The sequence below is a fragment of the Callorhinus ursinus genome, unplaced genomic scaffold (assembly GCF_003265705.2).
Source record: "Callorhinus ursinus isolate GAN/ISIS: 27379988/994484 unplaced genomic scaffold, GSC_fseal_2.0 scaffold5, whole genome shotgun sequence".
Taxonomy (NCBI): domain Eukaryota; kingdom Metazoa; phylum Chordata; class Mammalia; order Carnivora; family Otariidae; genus Callorhinus; species Callorhinus ursinus.
The window spans coordinates 44,103,689-44,117,361 of NW_027397067.1; the positions used below are offsets into that span (position 1 = coordinate 44,103,689).

The following is a 13,673-nucleotide window of genomic DNA, read 5'->3' on the forward strand; positions in this document are numbered from 1 at the left end:
GTAACCTCTTCTCCATTTCTGCCCACAGGAAAAACAGAGCAAAACCAATCAAACAGGAGCCTCACTCAGAGAGGAGATACATCCTGAGGAAATGGCTCTTCCTTCTATTTCCTCCTTTCATTGAGGAAGCCAGTCATGATGGTCGAAGAAGCCAAGGATAATTTCGTTTATAAATTGTATACTTTGGCCACATGGTTTCTAGCACAAATTAGGGATGGGATTTAGCTTCATTTCTCTTTCTTTTGAATTTTATTATTTTAAAAGAAGAATGTTTTCCCTGAAGCATTTTGTATTTGTGGCCCAGACATTTTCTGCTCACTGCTATGGACGGGGTTGCCGTTTGGATATAAATGTCCCTGATAGATCACAATTCGGGACTTAAAATGTCCATGTTTATCCCAAAATGTTTATTTCCTTTATCCTTCTACAGACACTGTAGTCAATTTCTTTTCCTACCCTTTTTATCTCAAAGAAAACAAGTTTTATCATTTGAAAGTATCTTGTGCCATAAAACCAGATCAATATTAAAAAAAGGGTATGATCATATAATCAGTCTCAGACAAGAGATGCAGGATTTAGAGTGGAGGAAAATTAGATCTTCACAACCACCATTACAATTGCAAAGAACAAAGAAAGCAGAGTCCAGGCTTCAGTGTGGAAATCTTACCTATTGGGGTCTGCGCCCTGGGACTGGGCTCCCTCCATCCACAGGTAGAAAGGACTCTACTCCGTCTACCTTTAGCCACTCTAGTTGAGTCCCAGGTTCTGAGTAGAATAAATCGTTGATTTATTTTTCATGTCATGACAGACAACCTCAGCCCTGAGCCACACCGCCCCCTCCACTTTCTCACGTCTCCTTGTTTTCATGGTCACACTCTTCTCTCTGCCTGATGCGCTTCTCCTCACACCACCACCAGCCTTCCCCCTTTCTCTCCACATCTATGCCTGCCAACCCACAAACCCTCATCTCCCTACTCAAGCAGCAGCCCCTCTGAGGAGACTTCCTTCAACCTTCCAACCACCCACACCCTGGCAGACGGAAGTGCTCCATTGTGCTCCCTCCTATTGTCCTTTGTACAGACCCCACTGTAGCACTGCTCACTGGCTTGATTATTATTTGCCTGTAGGTCTGCCACCTCCCTGGATGGAAAACCCTTGAGGTAAGAAATTGGATCTTGTTTAACATGGTATCAATAGGGCCTAGCACAGCACCTGGAACTAGCAATACTCAGCCAATATTTTTTGAGTGAACAAATTCTCTTCCGGGCTCAGGACAATGATGGGTCCCAAGGATGATTAGACAAAATCCCTTCCTTATGGAGTCCAGAATATCGAGAAGGTATGCACACCTAGCTTCATGATGGAGTGGGTGATGGTTAAGGTCTAGACTGGGAGGGGGAACACTGCAGGATTTCAGAGCAGAGAACCCACCTGGAATAACAGCCAGAGCACAGTGTGAATGTCCATTCATTCATTCAATACATAGTTATTGTGGGCTGATGATGACTTAAGCTGCAGATACATCAGAGAATAAAACAGACAAAACTTGGTGCACCCAGGTGGCTCAGCTGGTTAAGCATCTGACTCTTGATCTCAGCTCAGGTCTTGATCTCAGGGTTGTGAGTTCAAGGCCTGTGTTGGGCTCCACACTGGGCGTGGAGCCTACTTAAAAAAAAAAAACCTGACAAAATTCTTTGCCCTCATGAAACTTTTATTGGAAGGAGACAGGCCAACAACTTCAAACAACCCCCAAGAAGGCACATGTTAGCCCCATAAAGGGGCTAACAAAAAGTGAATTTTGTTAATTCACTTCTTTATGCTTCTTGTACAATAGTATGAATCAGCTGGTACATTCAGCAAGCAACAACAACAAAAAAGGAAGACCTGTTTGCAAATGCCTCTATGAGGCAGACATTTGCAATTATCCTTGCATCATTCACATTCCCAAACAGCTACCTCCCACTCCCCCTCTCCTTTGCTTCTCCAGTGAGTTGCCCAGGTGACCAGCCTGCCCAAGGTCAGTCCATAGGCAGTCATGGGGTTTGGGCTGCACAGTGGTGACTGGTCTTCATTTTCAGTGTCCAGGCTCTGTGGTGTTAATGAATCAGGTGAGAAGTTGGATGTCGTGTGACACCTGTGGCAGGCCTCTGGCTTCTCACTTCTTTCGACATATTTTTGAGCATCCTAGTGATCACTGCTGAGCACACCAAGGGAGATAAATAAATAAGCCACTTACTCATTCAACAAATATTTAATGAGCACCTACTAGAGTGCAGGCAATAAGTTTGCCACTGGAGATCCAATGGTGAGCAAAACAGATGAGCTTGTAGTGTAGGACGCGGGACAGATTACACAAGAAAACCATCAATGGTAGATTCATCACACAAATGAGCTCCTTGGCCCTTGGGGAGCTCCAACAAAAAAAACTAGAATAAGAGGGGTCTCCCTTCAATTTCCTCCTCTCCTTGAAAGTACACACCCCTCTTCATCTCTTTATAGCCTCTTCTCCCTTCACAGAAGACCTGCTGCATTCCCCTGCCCCGCCAAAAGTTTGGTCCTTTGTGTCTCAGTCTCGGCCTCTTCTTTCTCTCTGAGGAGCGGGGACCTTCCTGTAGCCTGCTTCTCCAATCCATAAGCCTTCCTCCCACTCAGCTGAGTTTCCCACAGTGTCCTTGGTAGCTGTGCTTCTCTGATTTTGATGCATAATAGAATTACCTGGGGGAGTTTTGATGGCCCTCATGGCTAGGACATTCCACAGACCAATTAAATCACACTCCCTGGGCCTGAGACACAGCAAATTCCAATGTAAAGCCAAGTTTGAGAACCCATGATTAATACATCTGTCTCTGTTTCCTTACCTTCCATTCCTTCCCCTACCACAGCACAAACCCATCTCTACCCCCACTGTTCCCCTGGGTATGAGTTCCTTTCTGTAAACATCCCTGGATTTTTCTCAGTGTCCATCTTACTTGACACTTAATTTGACACTCTTGCCCCTTCTCTTTTCTTGAAACAATCTTCCCTTTGCTTCCATTGTCCCATCTTCTATTTCTCTGGTTGATGGCTTTTTGCCTCCTTTGTCCCACTTTTTCTTACCTTTTGCTCTGTTTTGCTTCTGAAGTGTGGGTGTTTCCAGAGAAACATCTCCTCTCAGTCTGCACATTGTACACCCACTCACAAGGTTTCAACGGCATCTTTCTGCTAAGGACCCTCAGATCTGTCCAGGCGAGACCTCTCCTCTGAGCACTCGGCTTTAGTCCTACGTATACAACTGCCCACTAGAAATCCCCATCTCTTTGTCCATCAGAATTCTCAAATGTATATGTTCAAGTTGAATATATTATCACCCCCAACCGATCACACACATACCGGCTATTTCCCCCAGCCTCAGAACCACTTTATTAATTTCCTGTCTCAGTGGCAAAAACTTTTACCTGTGTAGACACTGACCAGAAACTCAAGAATTGGCCTTTCCACCTCCCTATGTCTTCTCACATTCAATCAGGCTTCAAGTCCTGTGGAGCCTGCCTTCCTATCATCTCCCAAACCTACCCCCACTCTCCGTCCCCTTCACCACCACTCTTTCCATTTCTCATCAAGAATATCCTACGTGCTCTCTGTTTCATCCCAACCCCCCTCATCTGTGCCCCCAATGGCCACCAGAGTCATCTCTATAAAATGCAAATCTAAGAGATCTCTTCAGTGCCCCGGGGTTATTTCAGGATACATTCAAGATTTTTCTCATGGCGCACAAAGTCCTACCTTTCTCTCCAGCCCCACCTCTTGCCAGAGCCATACTGAAATACTTGTGGTTCCCCAGATGTGCTACTGTCTGTCTGGCTCAGTACCTTCTGTACCTCCCTCACCTACTTCTTTGTCTGGTTAAGTCTCATACACTCTTCAAGACTCAGCTCAGAACTTCCTTCAGGAAGACTCATATCAATTTAGATGTTTTCAGCTTCACCTAACAAAATATCAAACTAGAAATTTAATACAGTATGATACAGAGCTTTATTATCCCCCTAGCAAGAAGTGTACAGGAGGCAGTTCCAGAGCTAGTTAATTTAGCAGCCTGATGATGTCTGAGCTGTAGGCTACCTTCTCTTTGTCTCGGCTTTCCCCATACAGTCTCAAACTGCATGCCTTGACTCCAAACATCAGACCAACAGAATACCACATCCAAAGGCAGAAAGAAATGACAGCCTCCCCCCCGCAACATCTTTTTTTATCAGAGATGAAAATCTTTCCCAGCAGACTTTCCCACTGGTCCCATTAGGCATGTCTAGGTTACTAGCTTACTCTAGAGCAATCCTTGGCAAAGGAAGAAGGATCCCTATGGTTTACATGTGAACTAGGGGGAAAATCCCTCTTCTTTGAATACGTTCTGCCTCATATAGGGCAAAAGGTTCTATTGGCAAGGATGAATGGGGGAAATGGTGGATGGATAGGCTATCAACGGTTTTAGCCATGGTTTCTCTTCTAGCATCCCTTGCTCACCACTCCCTCACCTGTGAATGAGGTGCCTTTCAAGTACTCTGTCATTGTGCTTTTCAAACTATCTTGTACTGTTGGTTTATTTATCTGTCTCCTTACTGTGGCCTCCATACAGTTTATTCATCTTTGATTCTTCAGTACCTAGCAAAGGCCTAGTGCATAGTCTCAATAAAAACTATTGTTTGAATGATTGAGTGATTGAATTAGTGAAATGTTCAGGACACTTTCCACATAGTCTAGAACTGTGGTTGCATTAATGCTAATAATTTGACCCATCTATATAGTGATAGTTACCCATCTAAAGAGACTGATATATGACTACACAGTTTGTGCTATTTGCTCTATGCAATTTCTATCTTTTCATTGCTTTTGTGACTTAGTCCTATGGTTGGTTATCCTCTGTAGCAGCAACCAAATGACCACTTTCTTCATTAAACAGAGTCAATGTCTCTTGTTTCCCAAAGGACCATGCTGATGTTGAGCCATTTTTTTTTTCCTGTTGCTCCATTAATGTCTGCCAAGACAGCATAAATCAACACCATCTATCAGTGTCCCATCTTTGGAGTGGAACTTCAAAGGCAGGGTTTCCTTTTCTGGGTCAAGTTGACCTGTAACTTCCATCTTCTTCATACTAACCCTCAGTCTGTAAAACTGCATCATCTCTGCAAAGTGGTCAACAGCTTCTCAGCCAGTGCCTTAGCAAATATTTACTGAGGGAATTATTGAATGAATCATTTAACTGACTTTTTTGTAATCTTCAAAAACAGTCATAGCAGACAAGAGCTCTTATTTAAAAGGTATCTGCCTCAGCTCAAACATATTTAAAAATAACCAAATTAGCAGCTTTTATCAATGTTGACATTCTGTTCTCAAACTAATTACCTGCTTATATAACTGACCTTATTAAGGGCTGTTGACACCTCCTTAAGTTATCTTTGGAAATTGAAATTAAACCCAAATACAATTATGATCTTGCCAGGTTCAAAAACCGTCATTTTGACATGGCCAGAATTCCCTTTTGAATTTAAAAATCTAATTCAAACCCTTAAGTTGGAAAAAGAAGGGATGTAAATCAAATCAATAAATGAATAATGAATAAAAACAGCCATTGGTTAACTTAGGCATAGAAATAAAAAAGAAGCGTCAGCTGAAGCACGCACTGCTATTTTTCTAATATAGAATGAATATTAGCTGGTTGATGGAAATTTTGTTTTTGACAAGTATATGGACAGTGGTTCCTTAGCAAAAAGAACTGTAGAGTGCTGGCATGTCAATATCCCATGTGACAATAAGCATTATCCCTGTGGCAGAAACCATGGCCAGCATCCTAGAGGATCCCCTCAGAACAATCAAAACATCAAACAGAATGTTCTATTAGATGTTAAGGTCCATGAAAACAAAGTCATGGCATCATGTCCCAGACTGCCAGGCAGGAGTACATCCTGTCACAGGTCCCCCAAGCAGGATTTGTCAGAGGATCAATGAGACCACGATGGTTAACCTAGCTATTAGATATAGTAATTCCTGCTGGAATAGGAACAGCATCCTCATGGGAACATGCTCAGGCACAACTTCAAAACTTCAGCAGTCAGAAATGGGGTTTATTTGGCCCAAGATGTAAATCAACCTGTGAAACAAAGGAACAGAACTACCAGCAAACATTGCCCTGTCACAACAAACCAAAGGCCAGTCCTGGCTTACTGGGTTATCAATTCCTGGAGAGCAGAAATAGCTAAGTAGTGACAATATTATTTATAAGTAATATTCAGGTTTGGGCTGACTCTGAAATGCATGTTCATAAAATCATCAAGTGAAGGTGAGCTTTAGAATTTATTTAACCCAAACTCCTCATTTCACTAAAGAAGAAATCAAGTTTTAAAGAGGGGAAAGGTCTTGCCGAATCTCATATGGCTCTCTTTCTCTGGGACCCCGGGACCCCTAACTCCAACTGAGGGCTCTTCCCACTTTATACCATAAAGCCCCTACCCAGCACCCTGCTTGCAGTTGGCTTTCAGTAAAACTTGTTGAACAAATCGTGTCGATCATGATTATGTATTAACAAGGCCAGTTTCAGATTATATGGGACTTAACACACATAATTTGGGGGAGGGCCTTCTTTAAGAAAAAGAATACAAAATGAGGACTATAAAATTTGGCACAAAAATGAATATTTCTTTAGACTGAGAGAAGAAAGTAAATACATTTCAAATATAACAAAGATGACTAATACAACCAGTATCACAAATTCCATGAATAACATATTAAATAATTGCCTGGCACATCTCTATAATACATTCTTCCCACAGTTTTGGGCTCCATATGCTCTGATTAACTCTTCATACAATAGCAATTGTATAATCTTTTCTAAAGACAAAACAAAATTCAGTCTTTCTTTTAGCAAAAAAAAATTTATTTTGCATTATTAATGGTTTAAAAAAGTTACTTTCAGCTTCATAAGTTATTGTATTGAGCTACATAATTTGTACAATAAATTACTCTTATGCTACACAATGATTCAAAGATGAATATGGGTAGGACTTTTGTTCAGGGAAACACTTGTCTCATTAGGCTGTGTCCTGGATGCTGTTTCATCTGCAAGTATCAGACTTCATCAGAACAAGATATGGTAGATTCACAAAAACAGGATCTGTTATGCATGCAGAAAACATATAATTTTACATTCAGAATGGGCTCAGCATATGTAGTACTGCTACAGGTCTGTGTTCTATAAACACAAGAATTCAGACTAAATTCTATTTTATGAGATTTTCCATCATAATATAAAAGAATGTAAGGCATGTTTATCCGTGTACAGGCTACATTACTGAAGTATATTTCTGACAGAAGAGAACTTCCGTTCTGACAAAGGTAATGAGCACAGAATTCTCCAAATACAGTTTTATACATCTGGTGATTCAAAGAATGCTCCATAGACTCACATCTGGATACACTTGGAACCTTGTGTCTTTTCACTTCCCCCTAGTTTCAGAGTGGGTGCTGAAGAACACATGCCTAACAGGGCACAGCCTCTGGCCTCGCACCCTGCGTCAGTTTGCTGAGTGGGCACAGTGAGTGGGAGGAGAATTGCAGAAAGTCCTTTACAGTGGGAGAGCTAACACTAACTTAAGTCTACATTCAGGGACTGAAAACCACATAAATCTATCCCACTAAGCCAAGCTCAGGTATCTCCTAGGTAACTTACATCCTCTTAGCAGGATTCCAAAAAGTTCCCAGCCATGATAAAGTCACCTGACCCAAGAGGAAAGGAAAAAAAAAAAAAAAACAGTGCTCTTAATTTATTGTGGCTACAATACCATTTAAAAATTTTACAAAAACTTACAATCATGTGAACACAAAGCCGGTGACCCTCCCGTGCCCTTGGAATGGGCCTCATAAGTGAGGGGCCCTTGAAGCTTTATGAGTTTCATGGTCCTTGTGCCTCTGCATACTGACCTTTATATCATCCTGTGCAGAGATAGGGAGACAGTCAGTGGTCATCTTCGAAGGACAAGGACTGATCTTCTGGTCTGATGGAAAATGTATTTATTTTGCAGGGCTGCCCTAAGAGTATCACAAACTAAGTATCTTAAAACAACAGAAATTCATTGTCTCACAGTTCTGAGGTTACAAATCTGAAACCAAGGTGTCAGCAGGACCATGTTCTCCCCAATAGCTCTAGGGAGGAATCCTTCCTTGCCTCTTCCAGCTTTTGCTGGCTCCCAGGAGTCCTCAGTGTGCTTGGCCTGCCAATGCATCACTCCAGTCTCTGACCCCAGTGCTGAATGGTCCTGTGTACATCTGTCTCCGTGTCTTTTCCCTTTTCTTAAAGGACACCAGTCATATGGGATTAGGGGCCCATCTTAACTCATTACCTCTGCAACAATCTTATTTCCAAATAAAATTACATTCTGAAGTCCTGGGAATCAGGACTTAAATATCTCTTCTTGGGTAACACAATCAGACCATAACAGAAAAGAAACAATACACATTAACTATGCACCGTGTGATTCTAAGCAAGCCAAATTTATTCGTCAGTCAACAGTTGTACCGCCCATGTACTGGGGTATCCAGAGGAGTATGATGAGGCCGCCGCTCTTAGAGAGCTCCCAGCCCAGGAGAGAGACAAGTGAGCTAACAAAACACAGCGCAGCCCATGCACATGCTGAGATGGGCCTGCTAAGGACACAGCTTGCAAGCAAGCACCAGGATTTGAGAGGTTCTGCACAATGCGGCCTGTTTGAACTGAGTCTTCAAGAACGGCTAGATGTTCACCAAATGGACAAGAGAAAGGAAGGAATTCCAGGCAGGGTTAATTGTTCATAACAAGTGCATATTCACCTGGGTGAAAACCATAACAAGGCATTCAGGGAGAGTTTTGTGTAATTTTGAAGTGTTGGAAGCAAAGCCGTATTTGACAGAATGGCAGATTAGACGAGGAAAGCAGGGGGGATCCAGGTCCTGAAGGCCTTATAAACCATGATCAGGAGTCTGGTCTTTACTGTATAGAGGAGGACAAGCAGGGCACTAAGAGGAGAATACCTCGATTGGGTTTGCATTTCAGGAAGATTGCTTTGGCGGCAGTGCCGAGAGTGGGCTGGACAGAGAAGGAAAGCGGGATGCTCTCACTGAGACCCTCCTGGAGATACATGGGTTCACATCTTCTTCACTCTCCTCAACAGCCCCTCCAGAGGCACGTGCAAGCTGCGGGACATGGAGCACAGGAAGGGAGGAACTGCCACAGCTGACCGGCAGGAGGCCAGTGCACGCAGGCTCAGTGGACTCCCAGCCGCAGCCCCCGTCCCAGGGAGAGGCCATGCGAGCCTCATTTCGGGCAGGGAGAAGCGCGGGGAGGCGGAGAGGACAGAACCCAGACGGGCTTAAAACTAGATGCCGGTGGAGGTGTGGAGTGTGAGAGACGGGAGGAGTCCACTGCCTCTCTGGGTCCTATCAGCACATTTGTCACGATCGGGTAATCGTCCCTGCAGCCTCAGGTCGAGTGGACACCTATGACCGGAACTCCTGGCGGAGATGCAAACGCTCGGGACCACCTGAGCATCAGCTTGGACAAGGAGAGGTTTGTTCTTGTCTCCATTTGGCCTCTTTTTCTGGAGTCTTCACACCACAATAAAACAATGAGGGCAGGAAGCAGTCTAGTGCCTTGGAAACAGGTGCGTGTGTGTGCCCGCCCGCGTGAGTGCGTGCACACACATGTGAACCAGCATTAAAAGAATCAAGACTCTATTTTTAACTTTTTGAGGAACCCCCACACTGTTTTCCAAAGTGGCTGTACTAGCTTGCATTCCCACCAACAGGGTAAGAGGGTTCCCCTTTCTCCACATCCTTGCCAACTTTTGTTGTTTCTTATCTTGGCGATTTTTGCCATTCTAACTGGTGTAAGGTGGTATCTCAATGTGGTTTTGATTTGAACTTCACTGATGGCTAATGATGTTGAACATTTTTTCATGTATCTGTTGGCCATTTGTCTTCTTTGGAGATGTGTCTGTTTGTCTTCTGCCTATTTTTTGACTTGATTATTTGTTTTTTGGGTGTTGAGTTTGAGAAGTTCTTTATAGATCTTGGATACAAGCCCTTTATCTGTAGTGTCATTTGCAAATAACTTGTCCCATTCCGTGGGTTGTCTCTTTGTTTTGTTGACTGTTTCCTTTGCTGTGCAGAAGCTTTTTATCTTGATGAAGTCCCAAAAGTTCATTTTCACTTTTGTTTCCCTTGCCTTTGGAGATGTGTCTTGAAAGAAGTTGCTGTGGCCGATGTCGAAAAGTTCCTGCCTATGTTCTCCTCTAGGATTTTGATGGATTCTTGTCTCACATTGAGGTCTTTCATCCATTTAGAGTTTACTTTTGTGTATGGTGTAAGAGAATGGCCGAGTTTCATTCTTCTGTATATAGCTGTCCAATTTTCCCAGAACCATTTATTGAAGACACTGTCTTTTTTCCATTGGATATTTTTTCCTGCTTTGTCGAAGATTAGTTGACCATAGAGTTGACAGTCCATATCTGGGCTCTCTATTCTGTTTCATTGATCTACGTGTCTGTTATTGTGCCAGTACCATGCTGTCTTGGTGATCACAGCTTTGTAATATAGCTTGAAATCAGGCAACGTGATGCCCCCAGCTTTGTTTTTCTTTTTCAACATTTTCTTGGCAATTCAGGGTCTTTTCTGGTTCCATACAGATTTTAGGATTGTTTGTTCCAGCACTTTGAAAAATGTCATTGGTATTTTGATTGGGATGGCGTTGAAAGTATAGATTGCTCTGGGCAGCATAGACATTTTAACAATGTTTATTCTTCAGATCCATGAGCATGGAATGTTTTTCCATCTTTTTGTGTCTTCTTCAATTTCCTTCATAAGTGTTCTGTAGTTTCTAGAGTATAGATCCTTTACCTCTTTGGTTAGGTTTATTCCACGGTATCTTAGGGTTTTTGGTGCTATTGTAAATGGAATGGATTCCCTAATTTCTCTTTCTACAGTGTGGCTGTTCCTCAGAAAGTTAAAAATAGAGCTACCCTATGACCCAGCAATTGCACTACTGGGTATTTACCCCAAAGACACAGATGTAGTGAAAAGAAGGGCCATATGCACCCCAGTGTTCGTAGCAGCAAAGTCCGCAATAGCCAAACTGTGGAAAGAGCCGAGATGCCCTTCAACAGACGAATGGATAAAGAAGATGTGGTCCATATATACAATGGAATATTACTCAGCCATCAGAAAGGATGAATAACCAACTTTTACATCCACATGGATGGGACTGGAGGAAATGATGCTAAGTGAAATAAGTCAAGCAGAGAAAGCCAATTATCATGTGGTTTCACTTATTTGTGGAACATAAGGAATACCATGGAGGACATTAGGAGAAGGAAGGCAAAAATGAAGGGGGAGAAATCGGAGGGAGAGATGAACCACGAGAGACTGTGGACTCTGAGAAACAAACAGGGTTTTAGAGGGGAGGGGTGTGGGGGGATGGGTGAGCCCGGTGATGGGTACTAAGGAGGGCACGTACTGCATGGAGCACTGGGTGTTATACACAAACAATGGATCGTGGATCACTACATCAAAAACTAATGATGTACTGTATGGTGACTAACATAACATAATAAAAAAAATTATGAAAAAAAAAGAACCAAGACTCCTTTTTTTCTCGTGGTTTTTCTTGTGTTTTTGTTTCTCTTTTCTTTTTCTTTCCTTGTCTTTCTTTTCTTTTCTTCTCTTTTTCTTTCTTTTCTCAGGTCTATTCCTTTCTGGGCAATTCCCTAAAAGATCTTGTGTGAAGGGAGTATATTCCCAGACACTAGCCTGAGTGTGAAGGGTCAGGGTCCCCAAGCCCCTTAAGGCAGGGAGAACCCCAGGGGTGGGCTGGGTTCCCAGACCCCAGCTCTGGAATTGCTTAATATTTATACCTTATTAATCACCTAGTCCCAGTTGTACATAACAAAAGAAAATTAACCCTATTATAAGGTTTATTAAATTGTAACAATATATTATCTTCTTATTTGTTGCTCATAGATTCATCTACTCACGCGTGCTAAGAATGGGGAAACGTTATGTTCCATCTTGTCCTTTTATCCATTCACGCATCCATAGTCATTCTTCATTTAACAAATGTATTAAGAAACTGCTATGTGCTCTGCTAAGATTATGAAAATAAAATAACTAGATATAAAATGTGAATTTAGCAGAAAATACATTGAACTTCTAAATCCTCTATAAATTTGGTATTATGTGTTAATGTGTCTTCTCTTTTACATGCAAAGATGAGATCCTTAGCCTTCCATCAGTGATAGATGTACTTGGAGCTGCTTTCTGGGCATGGCGTGGGCAATCTGAACCATCCATCCCACACTCCAGGCTCCTCGTGGTCCTAGATACATGCAGTGATTATATTCCGAGACTCCATTCACTCAGATACTCCAGAGTTGAGTCTCCACACATAGTGGTTCTGGTGACTTTCAATTTTTTTCAATGTTAGGGTTGTCTCTTTTTATTCTCCAAAAAGTACCTAGAGTATCTTTCCTTTAACTATAATGGTCAACTGGCATGCATGTTTTCCAACCACTGATTTTCCAACCAGAGTGTCTGCATTTAGCACTGAAAATAGCCCCCTAATTGCCACAAAGCCAAGCTCTATTAGGAGAAGCCTGCCCAGTGGTGTGCAGCAGATGCTAGGCAGAGGGACTCTGGGCGCAGGCCCAGTGTGGCAAACAGACCCTCGCATGTGGAGGACTAAGCCCAGACAATGGGGGAGGCAGCACACTGCTGCATGACCCAAACACAGGGAAAAGAAGCCTGGGAGCAGGGAACACTCAGAAACAGGCAGGCAGGGTGGCAGACGGAGGCCAGGCTAAGCTGCAGGGGCAGGACAATGGCAAAAGAACAGCTTTCAGATGATGACAAAAGAACAGCTCACATGGGGAGACAGAAGGGCAATGATATGGAATGTTGACTATGGAGGCCAAACGTGGGTTCAAATCCTGATCTGGCCACTAAGTAACCGTGGAGGAAACTGCTGGCTGATTCCACACGAATTCTCTTCTTTCCACACCTCTGTCGTTAGTTGTGGCACATGACTGTACTCTTGCCAATGTACTGTGAACTGAAGGGGACCCCAGCTGGTACATTAACATTCCCCACACCCAGTCCCGCATTCTGCCGTGCCTTTGAATTGACCTTAGTACAGAGAGGTAAAAGTCTAAGAGGATAGGGCTTGGACTCTGGATCCCTGCTTGGAGGAAAGTCCTGGTCAGTCAGGAACACCTGCTCTGGATTTCTAGTGCACAATAAATGCATTTCTATCATGTTAAAACCCTGACGTTTGGGGGGTTATCTGTTAGTTTAACCAGTACGACTCAGACAAGTTATATAACCTCTCTAAAACGGATCTTAAAATTGAGAGGAATATTAACCAAATGATTTCCTATCGTCCTGAACAACCTGGAATGGTTCCTTCCTAGATACCTTCCTGTGCCATTCCTTTACTTCACACAGACTCTGCTCACGTATTGCTGCTTGAGAGGGGAGTGCCATGGCCATTTGGTCTGAAATATTGCTCCTTTTCATGTCACCCACCATTGTTTTTCTTCTAAATTTACTCCCACCTCAAGTTTATTGAGCTATAATTGAAATAGAGTAAACTGCACATACTCAAACTGTGGATTTAATCATTT

The 13,673-nt window shown here is 42.9% G+C and overlaps 1 long non-coding RNA gene across 1 annotated transcript in view; it reads left to right on the plus strand.

Annotated features, from left to right (window-relative positions):
- LOC112823258 (uncharacterized) overlaps positions 1 to 11,587 on the plus strand; it is a 32,552-nt gene extending 20,965 nt beyond the window's left edge. Inside the window, exon 3 of the long non-coding RNA XR_012378271.1 lies at positions 9,174 to 11,587. This is a non-coding gene — a long non-coding RNA (uncharacterized lncRNA). The remainder of the gene's footprint in view (positions 1 to 9,173) is intronic.
- Positions 11,588 to 13,673: the final 2,086 nt, after the last annotated feature.